General features: G+C 41.4%; 1 pseudogene across 1 annotated transcript in view; it reads left to right on the top strand.

The window, feature by feature from the left end:
* LOC309795684 (zinc finger protein 541-like) overlaps positions 1-22008 on the top strand; it is a 141490-nt pseudogene that overhangs the window by 107347 nt on the left and 12135 nt on the right. The window contains exons 3-6 of the transcript XR_014296230.1: positions 11633-11691; positions 11899-12058; positions 12216-12383; positions 13276-13596. The product of XR_014296230.1 is annotated as a zinc finger protein 541-like (transcript). The remainder of the gene's footprint in view (positions 1-11632; positions 11692-11898; positions 12059-12215; positions 12384-13275; positions 13597-22008) is intronic.

The following is a 22008-nucleotide window of genomic DNA, read 5'->3' as shown; positions in this document are numbered from 1 at the left end:
GTCTCCCTATTCTGGACATTTCATATACTTGGGATCATACAATATGTGCCATTCTGTGTCTAGTTTGTTCACTTAGAATAATGTTGTCAAGGTTCATCCATGTTGTACCATGCATCAGTGCTTCATTTCTTTTTATGGATGAATGATATTCCATTCTCTGGAGAGACAACATTTTATTTATCCATTCATCAGTTGAGGGGCATTTGGGTTGTTTTCGTCCTTTGGCTATTGCAAATAGTGCTGTTAAGAACATTTATGTATAAGTTGTTTTTGGACATAAGTCCTCATTTCTCTTGGGTATACAGCTCAGAGTGGAATTGCTGGGTCAAAGGGTAACTATGTCTAACCGTTTAAGGAACTGCCGGACTGTTTTCCAAAATGGCCGGGTCATTTTAAATTTCCACCAGCATTGTATGAAAGTTCCAGTTTCTCCACATCCTTGCTAAACACTTCTTATCTGTCTTTTTCATTATAACCATCCTAGTGGGTGTAAAGTGGTAGCTCGTTGTGGGGTGTTTGTTTATTTGTTTGTTTGTTTGTTTTGCGGTACGTGGGCCTCTCAGTGTTTGTGGCCTCGCCCGTTGTGGAGCACAGGCTCCGGATGCGCAGGCTCAGCGACCATGGCTCTCGGGCCCAGCCGCACCGCAGCAAGCGGGATCCTCCCGGACCGGGGCACGAACCTGCGTCCCCTGCATCGGCAGGCGGACTCTCAACCACTGCGCCACCAGGGAAGCCCCCTCATTGTGGTTTTGATTTACATTTCCCTGATGGCTAACGATGTTGAGCATCTTTCCATGTGCTTATTATCCATTTGTATATCTTCTCGGGAGAAATGTCTGCTCAGATCCTTTGCCCATTTTTTAAATTGAATTCTTATCTTTTTATCATTGAGTTGTCTCAGTTCCTTATATAGTCTGGATGCAAGCCCCTTATCAGATATATGATTTGCAAATTCTCTCCAATTTTGTGGGTTGTCCTTTCATTTTATTTATGATATGGTTTGCAGTACACAAGTTTTTAATTTTGATGAAGTCCAACTTATTCTTAGGCCTGCGATCAATCTTTAGTGAACTTTTATATACTGTATGAGGTAGGAGTCCAAATTTATTCTTTTGCATGTATGTATCAGTTCTTCCAGCACTTGAAAATACTGTTCTTTTCTCATTGAATAGTCTTGGTACTTTGTTTTGTTTTGTTTTCTTTTGCGGTACACGGGCCTCTCACTGTTGTGGCCTCTCCCGTTGCGGGGCACAGGCTCCGGACGCGCAGGCTCAGTGGCCATGGCTCACGGACCCAGCTGCTCCGCGGCACGTGGGATCTTCCCAGACCGGGGCACAAACCCATGTCCCCTGCATCGCCAGGCAGACTCTCAACCACTGCGCCACCAGGGAAGCCCTGTCTTGGTACCTTTGTGGAAAATCAGTTGACCATAAATGATTTGAGATTTTTCTTCTTTTTTAATACAGGCATTTTACAGCTATAGATTTCCTTCTGAACATTGCTTTAGCTACATTTTGTAAGTTTTAGTATGTTGTGTTTTTATATTCATTCAGCTAAAGTATTTTCTAATTTATCATTCCACTTCTTGTTTAACACACTGACTATTAAAGAGTGTGTTGCTTAATTTTCACATATTTGTGAATTTTCCAAATTGCTGCCTTTTATTGATTTGTAATCTAATTCTCTTGTGGTCAGAGAACATACTTTGTTTCTTTTTCAATTGAATTTATTTAATTTTTTTTTATTTGTTTGGCTGTGCTGTGTGGTTTGCAGGATCTTAGTTCCCCCACCAGGGATCGAACCCATGCCCCCTGCAGCGGAAGCGTGGAGTCCTAATGACTGGACCGCCAGGGAATTCCCTTAAATTTATTTTAAAATTTAAAATTTATTGAGGCATGTTATATGGGCTAGAATCCGGTCTGTCTTGAAGAATGTTCCATGTGAATTTGAGAAGAATGTATTCTACTGATGTTTGGTGGAATGCTGTATTTTGTCTGTTTTGTCTAGTTAGTTTCAATTTCCTTGTTGATCTTCTGCCTAGCTGCCCTATCCACTGTTGAAAGTATTGAAATCTCCAACTATTATTTTGTAATGGTTTATTTCATCCTTCAGTTCTGTCGTTTGTTGCTTGGTGTATTTTGGGGTTCTGTTTTTAGGTGTGTATATGTTTGTAATTGTCACATCTTCCTCACGGCTTGACCTTTTACCATTATGATGTGATTGTGACTTCATTTGTCATTACTACAATAATTTTATCATTATCTCTGGTAATATTTTTTTGTTTTAAAGTCTAATGTGCCTGACATCAGTATAGTCATTCCATTCTCTTTTTTGGTTGTTGTTTTCTTGGTATATATTTTTCTCTTCTTTTACTTTCAGCCTATTTGTGTCTTTGAAAATAAAGCATGTTACCTCTAGACACCATTAGTTGGATCATGTGTTTTTTTATCGAGTCTTAGAAACTCTGCCTTTTGGCTTGGTTTGTTTAATCCATTCTTGTTTACTGTTATATTGATATGGTTGCATTTACATCTGCCATTTTGCTTTCTATTTTCTATATGTTACATGTCTTTTTCTCCCTCTGTTCCTCCTTTCCTGCTTTCTTTTGTATTGTGTAACATTTTAATTCTGTTAATTTTTCACTTTTTCTTAGTCATTTCTTAGTGGTTGCTCTAGGACTTAAAATATATGTCTTATCAGAATCTGTTAGGATGTGTAATAACTCACTAACAATGAAATATAGAAACACTGCTCCTATCTAGCTCTCTTCCTTCTAACTCTTTTGCTATTATATGTGAGAGACCCAGTAATACCTTACTGGTCATGTTTCTTGCTTTATATACTTTTATTTCGTGTAAAAACACTGAGAGAATAAAGGAAAACAAGCATGATTTATAGAGGTTGTTATATTAACCTTCTTATTGACCATTTCTGATCTCTTCATTTATTCTTGTGGATTTGAGTTACTGTCTGAGGTGATATTCCTTTACTCCAATGCAGCTGTGCTCCTTGTGCAGTTACTGTCACATATATTATATTTCTATATGTTAGAGGCCCACAATACATATTGTTTTATGCAGTTATTTTTTAAGGCACTTAAGAAAAGAAAAGAAATATGTAATCATACTGATTTTTATAGTTACCCATATTTACTAGCGCTTCGCTTTTTTTTTTTTTTTTTGGTTTGGATTCAAGTTACCATCTGATGTCATTTGCTTTCAATCTGAAGGACTTTCTTTACTATTTATTTTTATTAGGCATGTATAATTCACATACCATACAATTCATCCCTTTAAAGTATAGAATTCAATGGTTTTTAGTATATTCACAGAGCTGTGCAACCATCACTACCATCAGCTTTCAGAAATTTTCATCATCCCCAAAGGAAGCCCTGTACTTATTAGCAGTCCCTCCTTTCCATCCTCCCCATCCCCAGCCATGGGTAACGACTAATCTACTTTGTCTCTATCGATGTGGCTATCCTGCATATTTCATATGAGTGGAATCATACAGTATGTGGTCCTTTATGAATGCCTTCTTTTAGTTAGCATGATGTTTTTACGTTTCATCCACGTTGCACTATGTATCAGTACTTTGTTCCATTTTGCGGGCTGAATAATATTTCACCTTTAATATTTCTTGTAAGAGAGGTCTGCCAGCAACAGGTATTCTCAGTTTTTATTTATCTGGGAATGTCTTTATTTTACCTTCATTTTTGCAAGATAATTTGCTGAATATAAGATACTTGGTTGACACTCTTTTACTTTCAGTAATTTGAATATATTATGCCATTGCCTTGTAACCTACATCGTTTCTGTTAAGAAGTTAGCTGTTAATTTTACTGTAGTGCCCTTGTATGTAACAAATTGTTTTTCCCTTTTTGCTTTCAAGATCTTATCTTTATTTTTGCTTTCCAGATTTTGCCTATGTTATGTCTGGATGTAGATCTCTTTGTGTTCATCTTTCTTGGAGTTTATAGAGTTTGCTGGATATACATATTGTTTTTCATCAACTTTGGGAAATTTTCAGCCATTAATACTTTAAATATTCTGTCCCTTTCTCCCCTCTTTCTGGTACTCCCACTACATATATATTGTTGCATGTAATGACATCTCACATTTCTCTGAGGCTCTCTTCACTTTCCTACATTGTTTTTCTCTCTGTTCTTCAGATTTCATAGTCTCCATTGTTCTATCTTCAGGTTTGCTGATCGTTTCTTCTGCCAGCTCAGATGTACTGTTGAGCCTTATTTTGGTTATTGTACTTTTTTAACCCCTGAATTATTTCCATTTGGTTCTTCTTTTTTTTTCTTTTTTGACTACATCACACAGCATGCAGGATCTTAGTTCCTCGACTAGGGATCAAACCCATGCCCCCTGCAGTGGAGGCGCGGAGTCTTAACCACTGGACCCCCAGGGAAGTCCACATTTGTTTCTTTTTAAAAAAATAATTTCCATCTCTTGATGGCATTTTCTCTTTGATGAGAAATTTTTATTTTATCTTACTTTAATTCTTTAAGCATGGGAGCCAGGGGAAGAAGAAGCCCCCATCTCCTTGGCTGCACCTACCTGGGTAGAGCTTCCGTTACAAAGAGCTGGGGGATAGGTGGGTCAGGGAGTGGGCCATGGCTCCAGTGCCACAGACTCTCACTGTTCTTCCCAAGATTTAGTGGATTTTCTTGAATGAGTATTTCTTAAAATGCTGTATGCCTTTAGGACAACTTGCAGAGACTTTGGCTTACTGTTCTTTTTTTTTTTTTTAATGATTTTTATCAGTAAATGTGTTGTTTTGCCGAGTTCCTTACTGTACTTTTTCAGAAGTCTTATCCCCCTTCCATGCAATCTCTTTTTTATGCAGATATTTTAACAGCTTTATTAAGATATAGCTAGCATACAAGAAACTGCACATCTATAAAGTATAGTATTTTTTTTCTTTATAACAAATTTAATCAGCTATACATATACATATGTTCCCATATCCCCTCCCTTTTGCGTCTCCCTCCCACCCTCCCTATCCCACCCCTCCAGGCGGTCACAAAGCACCGAGCTGATCTCCCTGTGCTATGCGGCTGCTTCCCACTAGCTATCTACCTTACGTTTGGTAGTGTATATATGTCCATGCCGCTCTTTCACTTTGTCACAGCTTACCCTTCCCCCTCCCCATATCCTCAAGTCCATTCTCTGGTAGGTCTGTGTCTTTATTCCTGTCTTACCCCTATGTTCTTCATGACATTTTTTTTTCTTAAACTCCATATATATGTGTCAGCATACAGTATTTCTCTTTCTCTTTCTGACTTACTTCACTCTGTATGACAGACTCTAGGTCCATCCACCTCATTACAAATAGCTCAATTTCATTTCTTTTTATGGCTGAGTAATATTCCATTGTATATATGTGCCACATCTTCTTTACCCATTCATCCGATGATGGACACTTAGGTTGTTTCCATCTCCGGGCTATTGTAAATAGGGCTGCTATGAACATTTTGGTACATGTCTCTTTTTGAATTATGGTTTTCTCAGGGTATATGCCCAGTAGTGGGATTGCTGGGTCGTATGGTAGTTCTATTTGTAGTTTTTTAAGGAACCTCCATACCGTTCTCCATAGTGGCTGTACCAATTCACATTCCCACCAGCAGTGCAAGAGTGTTCCCTTTTTTCCACACCCTCTCCAGCATTTATTGTTTCTAGATGTTTTGATGATGGCCATTCTGACTGGTGTGAGATGATATCTCATTGTAGTTTTGATTTGCATTTCTCTAATGAGTAAAGATGTTGAGCATCCTTTCATGTGTTTGTTGGCAGTCTGTATATCTTCTGTGGAGAAATGTCTATTTAGGTCTTCTGCCCATTTTTGGATTGGGTTGTTTGTTTTTTTGTTATTGAGCTGCATGAGCTGCTTATAAATTGTGGAGATTAATCCTTTGTCAGTTGCTTCATTTGCAAATATTTTCTCCCATTCTGAGGGTTGTCTGTTGGTCTTGTTTATGGTTTCCTTTGCTGTGCCAAAGCTTTGAAGTTTCATTAGGTCCCATGTGTTTATTTTTGTCTTTATTTCCATTTCTCTAGGAGGTGGGTCAAAAAGGATCTTGCTGTGATTTATGTCATAGAGTGTTCTGCCTATGTTTTCCTCTAAGAGTTTGATAGTGTCTGGCCTTACATTTAGGTCTTTAATCCATTTTGAGCTTATTTTTGTGTATGGTGTTAGGGAGTGATCTAATCTCATACTTTTACATGTCCCTGTCCAGTTTTCCCAGCACCACTTATTGAAGAGACTGTCCTTTCTCCACTGTACATTCCTGGCTCCTTTATCAAAGATAAGGTGACCATATGTCCGTGGCTTTATCTCTGGGCTTTCTATCCTGTTCCATTGATCTATCCTTCTGTTTTTGTGCCAGTACCATACTGTCTTGATTACTGTAGCTTTGTAGTATAGTCTGAAGTCAGGGAGCCTGAGTCCTCCAGCTCCATTTTTCGTTCTCAAGATTGCTTTGGCTATTCGGGGTCTTTTGTGTTTCCATACAAATTGTGAAATTTTTTGTTCTAGTTCTGTGAAAAATGCCAGTGGTAGTTTGATAGGGATTGCATTGAATCTGTAGATTGCTTTGGGTAGTAGAGTCGTTTTCACAATGTCGATTCTTCCAATCCAAGAACATGGTACATCTCTCCATCTATTTGTATCATCTTTAATTTCTTTCATCAGTGTCTTATAATTTTCTGCATACAGGTCTTTTGTCTCCTTAGGTAGGTTTATTCCTAGATATTTTATTCTTTTTGTTGCGATGGTAAATGGGAGTGTTTCCTTGATTTCACTTTCAGATTTTTCATCATTAGTATATAGGAATGCCAGAGATTTCTGTGCATTAATTTTGTATCCTGCAACTTTACCAACTTCATTGATGAGCTCTAGTAGTTTTCTGGTAGCATCTTTAGGATTCTCTATGTATAGTATCATGTCATCTGCAAACAGTGACAGCTTTACTTCTTCTTTTCTGATTTGGATTCCTTTTATTTCCTTTTCTTCTCTGATTGCTGTGGCTAAACCTTCCAAAACTATGTTGACTGAGCGTGGGCAAGCTTGTCTTGTTCCTGATCTTAGTGGAAATGGTTTCAGTTTTTCACCATTGAGGACGATGCTGGCTGTGGGTTTGTCATATATGGCCTTTATTATGTTGAGGAAAGTTCCCTCTATGCCTACTTTTTGCAGGGTTTTTATCCTAAATGGGTGTTGAATTTTGTCGAAAGCTTTCTCTGCACCTATTGAGATGATCGTATGGTTTTTCTCCTTCAATTTGTTAATATGGTGTATCACGTTGATTGATTTGCGTATATTGAAGAATCCTTGCATTCCTGGAATAAACCCCACTTGATCATGGTGTATGATCCTTTTAATGTGCTGTTGGATTCTGTTTGCTAGTATTTTGTTGAGGATTTTTGCATCTATGTTCATCAGTGATATTGGCCTGTAGTTTTCTTTCTTTGTGACATCCTTGTCTGGTTTTGGTATCAAGGTGACGGTGGCCTCGTAGAATGAGTTTGGGAGTGTTCCTCCCTCTGCTCTATTTTGGAAGAGTTTGAGAAGGATAGGTGTTAGCTCTTCTCTAAATGCTTGATAGAATTCGCCTGTGAAGCCATCTGGTCCTGGGCTTTTGTTTGTTGGAAGATTTTTTATCACAGTTTCAATTTCAGTGCTTGTGATTGGTCTGTTCATATTTTCTATTTCTTCCTGATTCAGCCTTGGCAGGTTGTGCATTTCTAAGAGTTTGTCCATTTCTTCCAGGTTTTCCATTTTATTGGCATAGAGTTGCTTATAGTCATCTCTCATGATCTTTTGTATTTCTGCAGTGTCAGCTGTTACTTCTCCTTTTTCATTTCTAATTCTATTGATTTGAGTCTTCTCCCTTTTTTTCTTGATGAGTCTGGCTAATGGTTTATCAATTTGGTTTACCTTCTCAAAGAACCAGCTTTTAGTTTTATTGATCTTTGCTATCGTTTCCTTCATTTCTTTTTCATTTATTTCTGATCTGATTTTTATGATTTCTTTCCTTCTGCTAACTTTGGGATGTTTTTGTTCTTCTTTCTCTAATTGCGTTAGGTGCAAGGTTAGGTTGTTTATTCGAGATGTTTCCTGTTTCTTAAGGTGGGATTGTATTGCTATAAACTTCCCTCTTAGAACTGCTTTTGCTGCATCCCATAGGTTTTGGGTCGTCGTGTCTCCATTGTCATTTGTTTCTAGGTATTTTTTAATTTCCTCTTTGATTTCTTCAGTGATCACTTCGTTATTAAGTAGTGTATTGTTTAGCCTCCATGTGTTTGTATTTTTTACAGCTCTTTTCCTGTGATTGACATCTAGTCTCATAGCATTGTGGTCGGAAAAGATACTTGATACAATTTCAATTTTCTTAAATTTACCAAGGCTTGATTTGTGACCCAAGATATGATCTATCCTGGAGAATGTTCCATGAGCACTTGAGAAAAATGTGTATTCTGTTGTTTTTGGATGGAATGTCCTATAAATATCAATTAAGTCCATCTTGTTTAATGTATCATTTAAAGCTTGTGTTTCCTTATTTATTTTCATTTTGGATGATCTGTCCATTGGTGAAAGTGGGGTGTTAAAGTCCCCTACTATGAGTGTGTTACTGTCGATGTCTCCTTTTATGGCTGTTAGTATTTGCCTTATGTATTGAGGTGCTCCTATGTTGGGTGCATAAATATTTACAATTGTTATATCTTCTTCTTGGATCGATCCCTTGATCATTATGTAGTGTCCTTCTTTGTCTCTTGTAGTAGTCTTTATTTTAAAGTCTATTTTGTCTGATACGAGAATTGCTACTCCAGCTTTCTTTTGGTTTCCATTTGCATGGAATATCTTTTTCCATCCCCTTACTTTCAGTCTGTATGTGTCTCTAGGTCTGAAGTGGGTCTCTTGTAGGCAGCATATATATGGGTCTTGTTTTTGTATCCATTCAGCCAATCTGTGTCTTTTGGTGGGAGCATTTAGTCCATTTACATTTAAGGTAATTATCGATATGTATGTTCCTATTCCCATTTTCTTAATTGTTTTGGGTTCGTTATTGTAGGTCTTTTCCTTCTGTTGTGTTTCTTGCCTAGAGAAGTTCCTTTAGCATTTGTTGTAAAGCTGGTTTGGTGGTGCTGAACTCTCTCAGCTTTTGCTTGTCTGTAAACGTTTTAATTTCTCCATCCAATCTGAATGAGATCCTTGCTGGGTAGGGTAATCTTGGTTGCAGGTTTTTCTCCTTCATCACTTTAATTATGTCCTGCCACTCCGTTCTGGCTTGTAGAGTTTCTGCTGAGAGATCAGCTGTTATCCTGATGGGAATTCCCTTGTGTGTTATTTGTTGTTTTTGCCTTGCTGCTTTTCATATGATTTCTTTGTGTTTAATTTTTGACAGTTTGATTAATATGTGTCTTGGCGTATTTCTCCTTGGATTTATTCTGTATGGGACTCTCTGTGCCTCCTGGACTTGATTAACTATTTCCTTTCCCATATTAGGGAAGTTTTCAACTAGAATCTCTTCAAATATTTTCTCAGTCCCTTTCTTTTTCTCTTCTTCTTCTGGAACCCCTATAATTCGAATGTTGGTGCGTTTAATGTTGTCCCAGAGGTCTCTGAGACTGTCCTCTGTTCTTTTCATTCTTTTTTCTTTATTTTGCTCTGCAGCAGTTATTTCCACTATTTTATCTTCCACCTCACTTATCCGTTCTTCTGCCTCAGTTATTCTGCTATTGATCCCATCTAGAGTATTTTTCATTTCACTTATTGTGTTTTTAATCGATGCTTGATTCATCTTTAGTTCTTCTAGGTCCTTGTTAACTGTTTCTTGCATTTTGTCTATTCTATTTCCAAGATTTTGGATCTTGGAAATAGAATCTTGGATCATCTTTACCATCATTATTGTGAATTCTTTTTCAGGTAGACTGCCTATTACCTCTTCATTTGTTAGGTCTGGTGGGTTTTTATCTTGCTCCTTCTCCTGCTGTGTGTTTTTCTGTCTTCTCATTTTGCTTATGTTACCGTGTTTGGGGTCTCCTTTTTGCAAGCTGCAGGTTCGTAGTTCCCGTTGTTTTTGGTGTCTGTCCCCAGTGGCTAAGGTTGGTTTAGTGGGTTGTGTAGGCTTCCTGGTGGAGGGGACTAGTGCCTGTGTTCTGGTGGATGAGGCTGGATCTTGTCTTTCTGGTGGGCAGGTCCAGGTCTGGTGGTGTGTTTTGGGGTGTCTGCGGACTTTTTATGATTTTAGGCCACCTCTCTGCTAATGGGTGGCATTGTGTTCCTGTCTTGCTAGTTGTTTGGCATAGGGTGTCCAGCACTGTAGCTTGCTGGTCGTTGAGTGAAGCTGGGTGCTGGTGTTGAGATGGAGAGAGATCTCTGGAAGATTTTCGCCGTTTGATATTATGTGGAGCTGGGAGGTCTCTTGTGGACCAGTGTCCTGAAGTTGGCTCTCCCACCTCAGAGGCACAGCAGTGACTCCTGGCTCCTCAATCTGGGATGATTTGTTGTCTATTCATGTATTCCACAGATGCAGGGTACATCAAGTTGATTGTGGAGCTTTAATCTGCTGCTTCTGAGGCTGCTGGGAGAGGTTTCCCTTTCTCTTCTTTGTTCTCACAGCTCCTGGGTCTCAGCTTTGGATTTGGCCCCGCCTCTGCGTGTAGGTCACCGGAGGGCGTCTGTTCTTCGCTCAGACAGGACAGGGTTAAAGGAGCAGCCTCTTCGGGAACTCTGGCTCACTCAGGCCGGGCGGGAGGGAGGGGCACGGAGTGCGGGGCGAGCCTGCAGCGGCAGAGGCCCGCGTGACGTTGCACCAGCCCGAGGCGCGCCGTGCGTTCTCCCAGGGAAGCCGCCCCTGGATCCCGGGACCCCGGTAGTGGCGGGCTGCACAGGCTCCCGGAAGGGCGGTGTGGACAGTGACCTGCGCTCGCACACAGGCCTCTTGGCGGCGGCAGCAGCGGCCCCAGCGTCCCACGCCCGTCACTGGGCTCCGCGCTTTCAGCCGTCTGTGGAGCTCTTTTAAGCAGCGCTCTTAATCCCCTCTCCTCGCGCACCAGGAAACCAAGAGGGAAGAAAAAGTCTCTTGCCTCTTCGGCAGCTCCAGAGTTTTCCCGGACTCCCTCTCGGCTAGCTGTGGCACATTAGCCCCCTTCAGGCTGAGTTCTCGCCGCCAGCCCCAGTCCTCTCCCTGCGCTCTGCCCGAAGCCCGAGCCTCAGCTTCCAGTGCCGCCCGCCCCAGCGGGCGAGCAGACAAGCCTCTCGGGCTGGTGAGTGCCGCTCGGCACCGATCCTCTGTGCGGGAATCTCTCCGCTTTGCCCTACCCAGGTATGTGGGGAGTTTCTTGCCTTTTGGGAGGTCTGGGATCTTCTGCCAGCGTTCAGTAGGTGTTCTGTAGGAGTTGTTCCACGTGTAGCTGTATTTCTGGTGTATCCGTCAGAAGTTGTAAGTTTTGATGAAGTCCAACACGTCTGTCTTTTGTTTGGTTTTGGAGTCATCCAAGAAACCACTGCTTACTCCCGGGTCACCAAGAATTATACCTGTGTTTTCTTCCAAGTCTTATAGTTTTCACTCTTGCATCTCATTTCTGATATGTTGGCTCAGATGTATTTTCGTCTTCAGGGTGGAAATATCTACCGGGTCCCCCACCCGATGAAGGAGGAGAACATGGCGTGTGGCTGGTAAGTTCCGAAGCCCCTCGGGAATCCTCTGGTGGCTTTGATGTGCTGGGCCTGGGTGAGCGAGCTCTGGATGCTTCACTCCTGAAGGGGTGAGCACCAGGCCACGGGGAATCGGGGGCATCATCTCCATTTCTTTAGGGTTCGTCCAAAGCTGTCAGAGGATCAGTGTTTGGGGACAGAGTCCCATTCTCCCTTTCTTCTCCACAGTAACCAGCACAATGGTGGTCCCACAGACTGGGCAGAGCCAAGGAGCACTTACGTCTGCAAGAATTGCAGCCAGATGTTTTATACAGAGAGAGGGCTGAGCAGCCACATGTGTTTTCACAGCGACCAGTGGCCGTCACCTCGAGGGAAGCAGGAGCCGCAGGTGAAGGGGCTCGAAGCTGCCATTCATCTCAGGATGGAGCCGTCCTCCTGCGGGGAGCCTGGCTGGGGGCCGGGAGTCAGGGCTGTGCTGCTCTGGAGAGGCCCCTTTCTCCCTACGTACTGTGTCTCTTAAAGGGCTGGCTCTTCTCTGTGTGTAGGTGTGTGGCATGGAGTTTTGCAAGCCACGAAGACAGGTGCTGAGGCCGGAGGGGGACAGGCAGAGTTCCCCGAGAGCCAGGAAGTCCTTGGACAACATGACCGCCGCCCCTTTGGTGGTCCCTGTGTCGGTGCCTGTGGCTCCAGCGAACCATCCCCCGGGGAGCAAGGTGGGTGCACTTCCTTCCAGCTGCTTTCCAGCTGCCAGTGGGAGCTGTGAGAAAAGCCCCCAAATCCTGACTCCATAAGAGCTTGATTTGCGTGTTCATTCATCCATTCAACCTCCAGTGAACTTCTTTTGTGCCTGGCCCTGTGCTGGGCAGGGCTGGGGACACTGCAGCGACCACAACAGGCCTGCCTCCGTCTCCTGGGGCTCCCAGCCCAGCGGGGTAGATAGACCCATCCCCGGACACTGACGACCCAGAACGGGCCGGGCTGGGAGAGGGAGCTGTAGGAGCCCCGAGGGCACCAGAGACCCTGCCTGAGGAAGGGGGTGTTGCAGCTGAGAGCTGGAGGGTGAGGAGGGGTAAGATGGGCAGAGAGGAGGGGAGATTGCGTGGAGGTAAGAGAGAGTGTAGCAAGCTCAAGCCGTCGTCTCTTCAGCCTGTGCTGGAAGACCCCACCTGGAGAAGTCCATGCTGGACTCGGGTACGGGGTGCATGGAGCCCACTGTTTGTCTCCCAGGAGCTGCTGTCATTTTGAGGGCAACAGGTTTTCCTTTTGTCATGCTGTTGCATCCGTCTGGCCCCCACACTTTAAGTGCCAGTCACTTTAACAACGGACATGAGTTTCCAAAATGGTCTGAGTGAGGGCCTCTCCTTGCGGGGTGTGGGTGCCTGAGAAGGCCCCAGCCTCAAACATCGCCCGGCTTAGGGTCTGGAGTCTGGCTCAGGCGTGGTGGCCCTGCCCGGCTTCCTGTGCTGAGGACTCTTTGCACGGCCATGCTGGGTGTGCGTCTGGCTGGTCAGTACCCTTTCCCACTCTCAGGCCATCTTGAGGACTGAGCTGTGGGGCCGGTGGCCTCAGGTGACCCCTGTGGTTCTGAAGTCTCTTCTTCTCCAGGGACAGGAGAAGGACGGGGAAGAGAGAGACAGGAGAGCAGCCAACACAGGAAGCGGAAGAAGCTCCCACGGCCCAAGGCACTGCTCATCCCTCCTCCGCCCTCCATGTCTGGGGAGCCGGGCCCGGGAGGATGCCGCCAGAGCTGCCTGTGCTCGCCCGTGTTCCTGGTGGACCGTCTCCTGAAGGGAGTGTCCCAGTGCCCTGCCTACACGCCGCCCCCGATGCTCAGCCCCATCCGGGAGGGCTCTGGGCTGTATTTCAACACTCTGTGTTCCACATCTGCCCGGGCCCGTCCCGACAGGCTCATCAGCGCCATGCTTGGTGAGTGAGCTTGATCACCCCATGATAGGCCTGTGGGGGGCCAGACCCCCGCCCCCTGTAGAATTCGGTCCAGCCATTCCCTCTGGCCTACGCTTGGGTCTGGTCTGGGTGTCCTGTTGCTGTTCAGAACTATCCCAGGACCATCTGGGACCAGCAGCCTTCTAGGTGCTTATAACTTTGTAGCCAGAAAGAAAATAGACGCAATTTAGCCTAACCACCATTCTGCCTGCCCTTTCGAGTAATTGTTTAAACAGCTTTATTGAGGTATAATTCACATGCCATATGAATCACCCATTTAAAGTGTACAGTGATTTTTTAGTGTATTCTTAGGATTGTACACCCATCCCACAATCTAGTTCTAGAGCATTTTCATCACCCCAGAAGATTATATCCACGAGCGGTGACACACAGGCCCTGTAGCCCCCAGCTCCTCTGCCCTGGGCAACCACCAGTCTACCAACCTACTTTTTCTATGGGTCTCCCTATTCTGGACATTTCATATACTTGGGATCATACAATATGTGCCATTCTGTGTCTAGTTTGTTCACTTAGAATAATGTTGTCAAGGTTCATCCATGTTGTACCATGCATCAGTGCTTCATTTCTTTTTATGGATGAATGATATTCCATTCTCTGGAGAGACAACATTTTATTTATCCATTCATCAGTTGAGGGGCATTTGGGTTGTTTTCGTCCTTTGGCTATTGCAAATAGTGCTGTTAAGAACATTTATGTATAAGTTGTTTTTGGACATAAGTCCTCATTTCTCTTGGGTATACAGCTCAGAGTGGAATTGCTGGGTCAAAGGGTAACTATGTCTAACCGTTTAAGGAACTGCCGGACTGTTTTCCAAAATGGCCGGGTCATTTTAAATTTCCACCAGCATTGTATGAAAGTTCCAGTTTCTCCACATCCTTGCTAAACACTTCTTATCTGTCTTTTTCATTATAACCATCCTAGTGGGTGTAAAGTGGTAGCTCTTTGTGGGGTGTTTGTTTATTTGTTTGTTTGTTTGTTTTGCGGTACGTGGGCCTCTCAGTGTTTGTGGCCTCGCCCGTTGTGGAGCACAGGCTCCGGATGCGCAGGCTCAGCGACCATGGCTCTCGGGCCCAGCCGCACCGCAGCAAGCGGGATCCTCCCGGACCGGGGCACGAACCTGCGTCCCCTGCATCGGCAGGCGGACTCTCAACCACTGCGCCACCAGGGAAGCCCCCTCATTGTGGTTTTGATTTACATTTCCCTGATGACTAACGATGTTGAGCATCTTTCCACGTGCTTATTATCCATTTGTATATCTTCTCGGGAGAAATGTCTGTTCAGATCCTTTGCCCATTTTTTAAATTGAATTCTTATCTTTTTATCATTGAGTTGTCTCAGTTCCTTATATAGTCTGGATGCAAGCCCCTTATCAGATATATGATTTGCAAATTCTCTCCAATTTTGTGGGTTGTCCTTTCATTTTATTTATGATATGGTTTGCGGTACACAAGTTTTTAATTTTGATGAAGTCCAACTTATTCTTAGGCCTGCGATCAATCTTTAGTTAACTTTTATATACTGTATGAGGTAGGAGTCCAAATTTATTCTTTTGCATGTATGTATCAGTTCTTCCAGCACTTGAAAATACCGTTCTTTTCTCATTGAATAGTCTTGGTACTTTGTTTTGTTTTGTTTTCTTTTGCGGTACACGGGCCTCTCACTGTTGTGGCCTCTCCCTTTGTGGGGCACAGGCTCCGGACGCGCAGGCTCAGTGGCCATGGCTCACGGACCCAGCTGCTCCGCGGCACGTGGGATCTTCCCAGACCGGGGCACAAACCCATGTCCCCTGCATCGCCAGGCAGACTCTCAACCACTGCGCCACCAGGGAAGCCCTGCCTTGGTACCTTTGTGGAAAATCAGTTGACCATAAATGATTTGAGATTTTTCTTCTTTTTTAATACAGGCATTTTACAGCTATAGATTTCCTTCTGAACATTGCTTTAGCTACATTTTGTAAGTTTTAGTATGTTGTGTTTTTATATTCATTCAGCTAAAGTGTTTTCTAATTTATCATTCCACTTCTTGTTTAATACACTGAGTATTAAAGAGTGTGTTGCTTAATTTTCACATATTTGTGAATTTTCCAAATTGCTGCCTTTTATTGATTTGTAATCTAATTCTCTTGTGGTCAGAGAACATACTTTGTTTCTTTTTCAATTTAATTTATTAAATTTTTTTTAATTTGTTTGGCTGTGCTGTGTGGTTTGCAGGATCTTAGTTGCCCCACCAGGGATCGAACCCATGCCCCCTGCAGCGGAAGCGTGGAGTCCTAATGACTGGACCGCCAGGGAATTCCCTTAAATTTATTTTAAAATTTAAAACTTATTGAGGCATGTTATATGGGCTAGAATCCGGTCTGTCTTGAAGAATGTTCCATGTGAATTTGAGAAGAATGTATTCTACTGATGTTTGGTGGAATGCTGTATTTTGTCTGTTTTGTCTAGTTAGTTTCAATTTCCTTGTTGATCTTCTGCCTAGCTGCCCTATCCACTGTTGAAAGTATTGAAATCTCCAACTATTATTTTGTAATGGTTTATTTCATCCTTCAGTTCTGTCGTTTGTTGCTTGGTGTATTTGGGGGTTCTGTTTTTAGGTGTGTATATGTTTGTAATTGTCACATCTTCCTCACGGCTTGACCTTTTACCATTATGATGTGATTGTGACTTCATTTGTCATTACTACAATAATTTTATCATTATCTCTGGTAATATTTTTTTGTTTTAAAGTCTAATGTGCCTGACATCAGTATAGTCATTCCATTCTCTTTTTTGGTTGTTGTTTTCTTGGTATATATTTTTCTCTTCTTTTACTTTCAGCCTATTTGTGTCTTTGAAAATAAAGCATGTTACCTCTAGACACCATTAGTTGGATCATGTGTTTTTTTATCGAGTCTTAGAAACTCTGCCTTTTGGCTTGGTTTGTTTAATCCATTCTTGTTTACTGTTATATTGATATGGTTGCATTTACATCTGCCATTTTGCTTTCTATTTTCTATATGTTACATGTCTTTTTCTCCCTCTGTTCCTCCTTTCCTGCTTTCTTTTGTATTGTGTAACATTTTAATTCTGTTAATTTTTCACTTTTTCTTAGTCATTTCTTAGTGGTTGCTCTAGGACTTAAAATATATGTCTTATCAGAATCTGTTAGGATGTGTAATAACTCACTAACAATGAAATATAGAAACACTGCTCCTATCTAGCTCTCTTCCTTCTAACTCTTTTGCTATTATATGTGAGAGACCCAGTAATACCTTACTGGTCATGTTTCTTGCTTTATATACTTTTATTTCGTGTAAAAACACTGAGAGAATAAAGGAAAACAAGCATGATTTATAGAGGTTGTTATATTAACCTTCTTATTGACCATTTCTGATCTCTTCATTTATTCTTGTGGATTTGAGTTACTGTCTGAGGTGATATTCCTTTACTCCAATGCAGCTGTGCTCCTTGTGCAGTTACTGTCACATATATTATATTTCTATATGTTAGAGGCCCACAATACATATTGTTTTATGCAGTTATTTTTTAAGGCACTTAAGAAAAGAAAAGAAATATGTAATCATACTGATTTTTATAGTTACCCATATTTACTAGCGCTTCGCTTTTTTTTTTTTTTTTTTGGTTTGGATTCAAGTTACCATCTGATGTCATTTGCTTTCAATCTGAAGGACTTTCTTTACTATTTATTTTTATTAGGCATGTATAATTCACATACCATACAATTCATCCCTTTAAAGTATAGAATTCAATGGTTTTTAGTATATTCACAGAGCTGTGCAACCATCACTACCATCAGCTTTCAGAAATTTTCATCATCCCCAAAGGAAGCCCTGTACTTATTAGCAGTCCCTCCTTTCCATCCTCCCCATCCCCAGCCATGGGTAACGACTAATCTACTTTGTCTCTATCGATGTGGCTATCCTGCATATTTCATATGAGTGGAATCATACAGTATGTGGTCCTTTATGAATGCCTTCTTTTAGTTAGCATGATGTTTTTACGTTTCATCCACGTTGCACTATGTATCAGTACTTTGTTCCATTTTGCGGGCTGAATAATATTTCACCTTTAATATTTCTTGTAAGAGAGGTCTGCCAGCAACAGGTATTCTCAGTTTTTATTTATCTGGGAATGTCTTTATTTTACCTTCATTTTTGCAAGATAATTTGCTGAATATAAGATACTTGGTTGACACTCTTTTACTTTCAGTAATTTGAATATATTATGCCATTGCCTTGTAACCTACATCGTTTCTGTTAAGAAGTTAGCTGTTAATTTTACTGTAGTGCCCTTGTATGTAACAAATTGTTTTTCCCTTTTTGCTTTCAAGATCTTATCTTTATTTTTGCTTTCCAGATTTTGCCTATGTTGTGTCTGGATGTAGATCTCTTTGTGTTCATCTTTCTTGGAGTTTATAGAGTTTGCTGGATATACATATTGTTTTTCATCAACTTTGGGAAATTTTCAGCCATTAATACTTTAAATATTCTGTCCCTTTCTCCCCTCTTTCTGGTACTCCCACTACATATATATTGTTGCATTTAATGACATCTCACATTTGTCTGAGGCTCTCTTCACTTTCCTACATTGTTTTTCTCTCTGTTCTTCAGATTTCATAGTCTCCATTGTTCTATCTTCAGGTTTGCTGATCGTTTCTTCTGCCAGCTCAGATGTACTGTTGAGCCTTATTTTGGTTATTGTACTTTTTTAACCCCTGAATTATTTCCATTTGGTTCTTCTTTTTTTTTCTTTTTTGACTACATCACACAGCATGCAGGATCTTAGTTCCTCGACTAGGGATCAAACCCATGCCCCCTGCAGTGGAGGCGCGGAGTCTTAACCACTGGACCCCCAGGGAAGTCCACATTTGTTTCTTTTTAAAAAAATAATTTCCATCTCTTGATGGCATTTTCTCTTTGATGAGAAATTTTTATTTTATCTTACTTTAATTCTTTAAGCATGGGAGCCAGGGGAAGAAGAAGCCCCCATCTCCTTGGCTGCACCTACCTGGGTAGAGCTTCCGTTACAAAGAGCTGGGGGATAGGTGGGTCAGGGAGTGGGCCATGGCTCCAGTGCCACAGACTCTCACTGTTCTTCCCAAGATTTAGTGGATTTTCTTGAATGAGTATTTCTTAAAATGCTGTATGCCTTTAGGACAACTTGCAGAGACTTTGGCTTACTGTTCTTTTTTTTTTTTTTTAATGATTTTTATCAGTAAATGTGTTGTTTTGCCGAGTTCCTTACTGTACTTTTTCAGAAGTCTTATCCCCCTTCCATGCAATCTCTTTTTTATGCAGATATTTTAACAGCTTTATTGAGATATAGCTAGCATACAAGAAACTGCACATCTATAAAGTATAGTATTTTTTTTCTTTATAACAAATTTAATCAGCTATACATATACATATGTTCCCATATCCCCTCCCTTTTGCGTCTCCCTCCCACCCTCCCTATCCCACCCCTCCAGGCGGTCACAAAGCACCGAGCTGATCTCCCTGTGCTATGCGGCTGCTTCCCACTAGCTATCTACCTTACGTTTGGTAGTGTATATATGTCCATGCCGCTCTTTCACTTTGTCACAGCTTACCCTTCCCCCTCCCCATATCCTCAAGTCCATTCTCTGGTAGGTCTGTGTCTTTATTCCTGTCTTACCCCTATGTTCTTCATGACATTTTTTTTTCTTAAACTCCATATATATGTGTCAGCATACAGTATTTCTCTTTCTCTTTCTGACTTACTTCACTCTGTATGACAGACTCTAGGTCCATCCACCTCATTACAAATAGCTCAATTTCATTTCTTTTTATGGCTGAGTAATATTCCATTGTATATATGTGCCACATCTTCTTTACCCATTCATCCGATGATGGACACTTAGGTTGTTTCCATCTCCGGGCTATTGTAAATAGGGCTGCTATGAACATTTTGGTACATGTCTCTTTTTGAATTATGGTTTTCTCAGGGTATATGCCCAGTAGTGGGATTGCTGGGTCGTATGGTAGTTCTATTTGTAGTTTTTTAAGGAACCTCCATACCGTTCTCCATAGTGGCTGTACCAATTCACATTCCCACCAGCAGTGCAAGAGTGTTCCCTTTTTTCCACACCCTCTCCAGCATTTATTGTTTCTAGATGTTTTGATGATGGCCATTCTGACTGGTGTGAGATGATATCTCATTGTAGTTTTGATTTGCATTTCTCTAATGAGTAAAGATGTTGAGCATCCTTTCATGTGTTTGTTGGCAGTCTGTATATCTTCTGTGGAGAAATGTCTATTTAGGTCTTCTGCCCATTTTTGGATTGGGTTGTTTGTTTTTTTGTTATTGAGCTGCATGAGCTGCTTATAAATTGTGGAGATTAATCCTTTGTCAGTTGCTTCATTTGCAAATATTTTCTCCCATTCTGAGGGTTGTCTGTTGGTCTTGTTTATGGTTTCCTTTGCTGTGCCAAAGCTTTGAAGTTTCATTAGGTCCCATGTGTTTATTTTTGTCTTTATTTCCATTTCTCTAGGAGGTGGGTCAAAAAGGATCTTGCTGTGATTTATGTCATAGAGTGTTCTGCCTATGTTTTCCTCTAAGAGTTTGATAGTGTCTGGCCTTACATTTAGGTCTTTAATCCATTTTGAGCTTATTTTTGTGTATGGTGTTAGGGAGTGATCTAATCTCATACTTTTACATGTCCCTGTCCAGTTTTCCCAGCACCACTTATTGAAGAGACTGTCCTTTCTCCACTGTACATTCCTGGCTCCTTTATCAAAGATAAGGTGACCATATGTCCGTGGCTTTATCTCTGGGCTTTCTATCCTGTTCCATTGATCTATCCTTCTGTTTTTGTGCCAGTACCATACTGTCTTGATTACTGTAGCTTTGTAGTATAGTCTGAAGTCAGGGAGCCTGATTCCTCCAGCTCCATTTTTCGTTCTCAAGATTGCTTTGGCTATTCGGGGTCTTTTGTGTTTCCATACAAATTGTGAAATTTTTTGTTCTAGTTCTGTGAAAAATGCCAGTGGTAGTTTGATAGGGATTGCATTGAATCTGTAGATTGCTTTGGGTAGTAGAGTCATTTTCACAATGTCGATTCTTCCAATCCAAGAACATGGTACATCTCTCCATCTATTTGTATCATCTTTAATTTCTTTCATCAGTGTCTTACAATTTTCTGCATACAGGTCTTTTGTCTCCTTAGGTAGGTTTATTCCTAGATATTTTATTCTTTTTGTTGCGATGGTAAATGGGAGTGTTTCCTTGATTTCACTTTCAGATTTTTCATCATTAGTATATAGGAATGCCAGAGATTTCTGTGCATTAATTTTGTATCCTGCAACTTGACCAAATTCATTGATGAGCTCTAGTAGTTTTCTGGTAGCATCTTTAGGATTCTCTATGTATAGTATCATGTCATCTGCAAACAGTGACAGCTTTACTTCTTCTTTTCCGATTTGGATTCCTTTTATTTCCTTTTCTTCTCTGATTGCTGTGGCTAAACCTTCCAAAACTATGTTGAATAAGAGTGGTGAGAGTGGGCAACCTTGTCTTGTTCCTGATCTTAATGGAAATGGTTTCAGTTTTTCACCATTGAGGACGATGCTGGCTGTGGGTTTGTCATATATGGCCTTTATTATGTTGAGGAAAGTTCCCTCTATGCCTACTTTCTGCAGGGTTTTTATCCTAAATGGGTGTTGAATTTTGTCGAAAGCTTTCTCTGCATCTATTGAGATGATCGTATGGTTTTTCTCCTTCAATTTGTTAATATGGTGTATCACGTTGATTGATTTGCGTATATTGAAGAATCCTTGCATTCCTGGAATAAACCCCACTTGATCATGGTGTATGATCCTTTTAATGTGCTGTTGGATTCTGTTTGCTAGTATTTTGTTGAGGATTTTTGCATCTATGTTCATCAGTGATATTGGCCTGTGGTTTTCTTTCTTTGTGACATCCTTGTCTGGTTTTGGTATCAAGGTGATGGTGGCCTCGTAGAATGAGTTTGGGAGTGTTCCTCCCTCTGCTGTATTTTGGAAGAGTTTGAGAAGGATAGGTGTTAGCTCTTCTCTAAATGCTTGATAGAATTCGCCTGTGAAGCCATCTGGTCCTGGGCTTTTGTTTGTTGGAAGATTTTTTATCACAGTTTCAATTTCAGTGCTTGTGATTGGTCTGTTCATATTTTCTATTTCTTCCTGATTCAGTCTTGGCAGGTTGTGCATTTCTAAGAGTTTGTCCATTTCTTCCAGGTTGTCCATTTTATTGGCATAGAGTTGCTTATAGTCATCTCTCATGATCTTTTGTATTTCTGCAGTGTCAGTTGTTACTTCTCCTTTTTCATTTCTAATTCTATTGATTTGAGTCTTCTCCCTTCTTTTCTTGATGAGTCTGGCTA

This window comes from Mesoplodon mirus, assembly GCF_964341445.2.
Source record: "Mesoplodon mirus genome assembly, chromosome: 19".
In the NCBI taxonomy this organism is placed as follows: domain Eukaryota; kingdom Metazoa; phylum Chordata; class Mammalia; order Artiodactyla; family Ziphiidae; genus Mesoplodon; species Mesoplodon mirus.
Note: the sequence above shows the minus strand (reverse complement) of the source record. Positions and strands in the feature narration are given on the sequence as shown.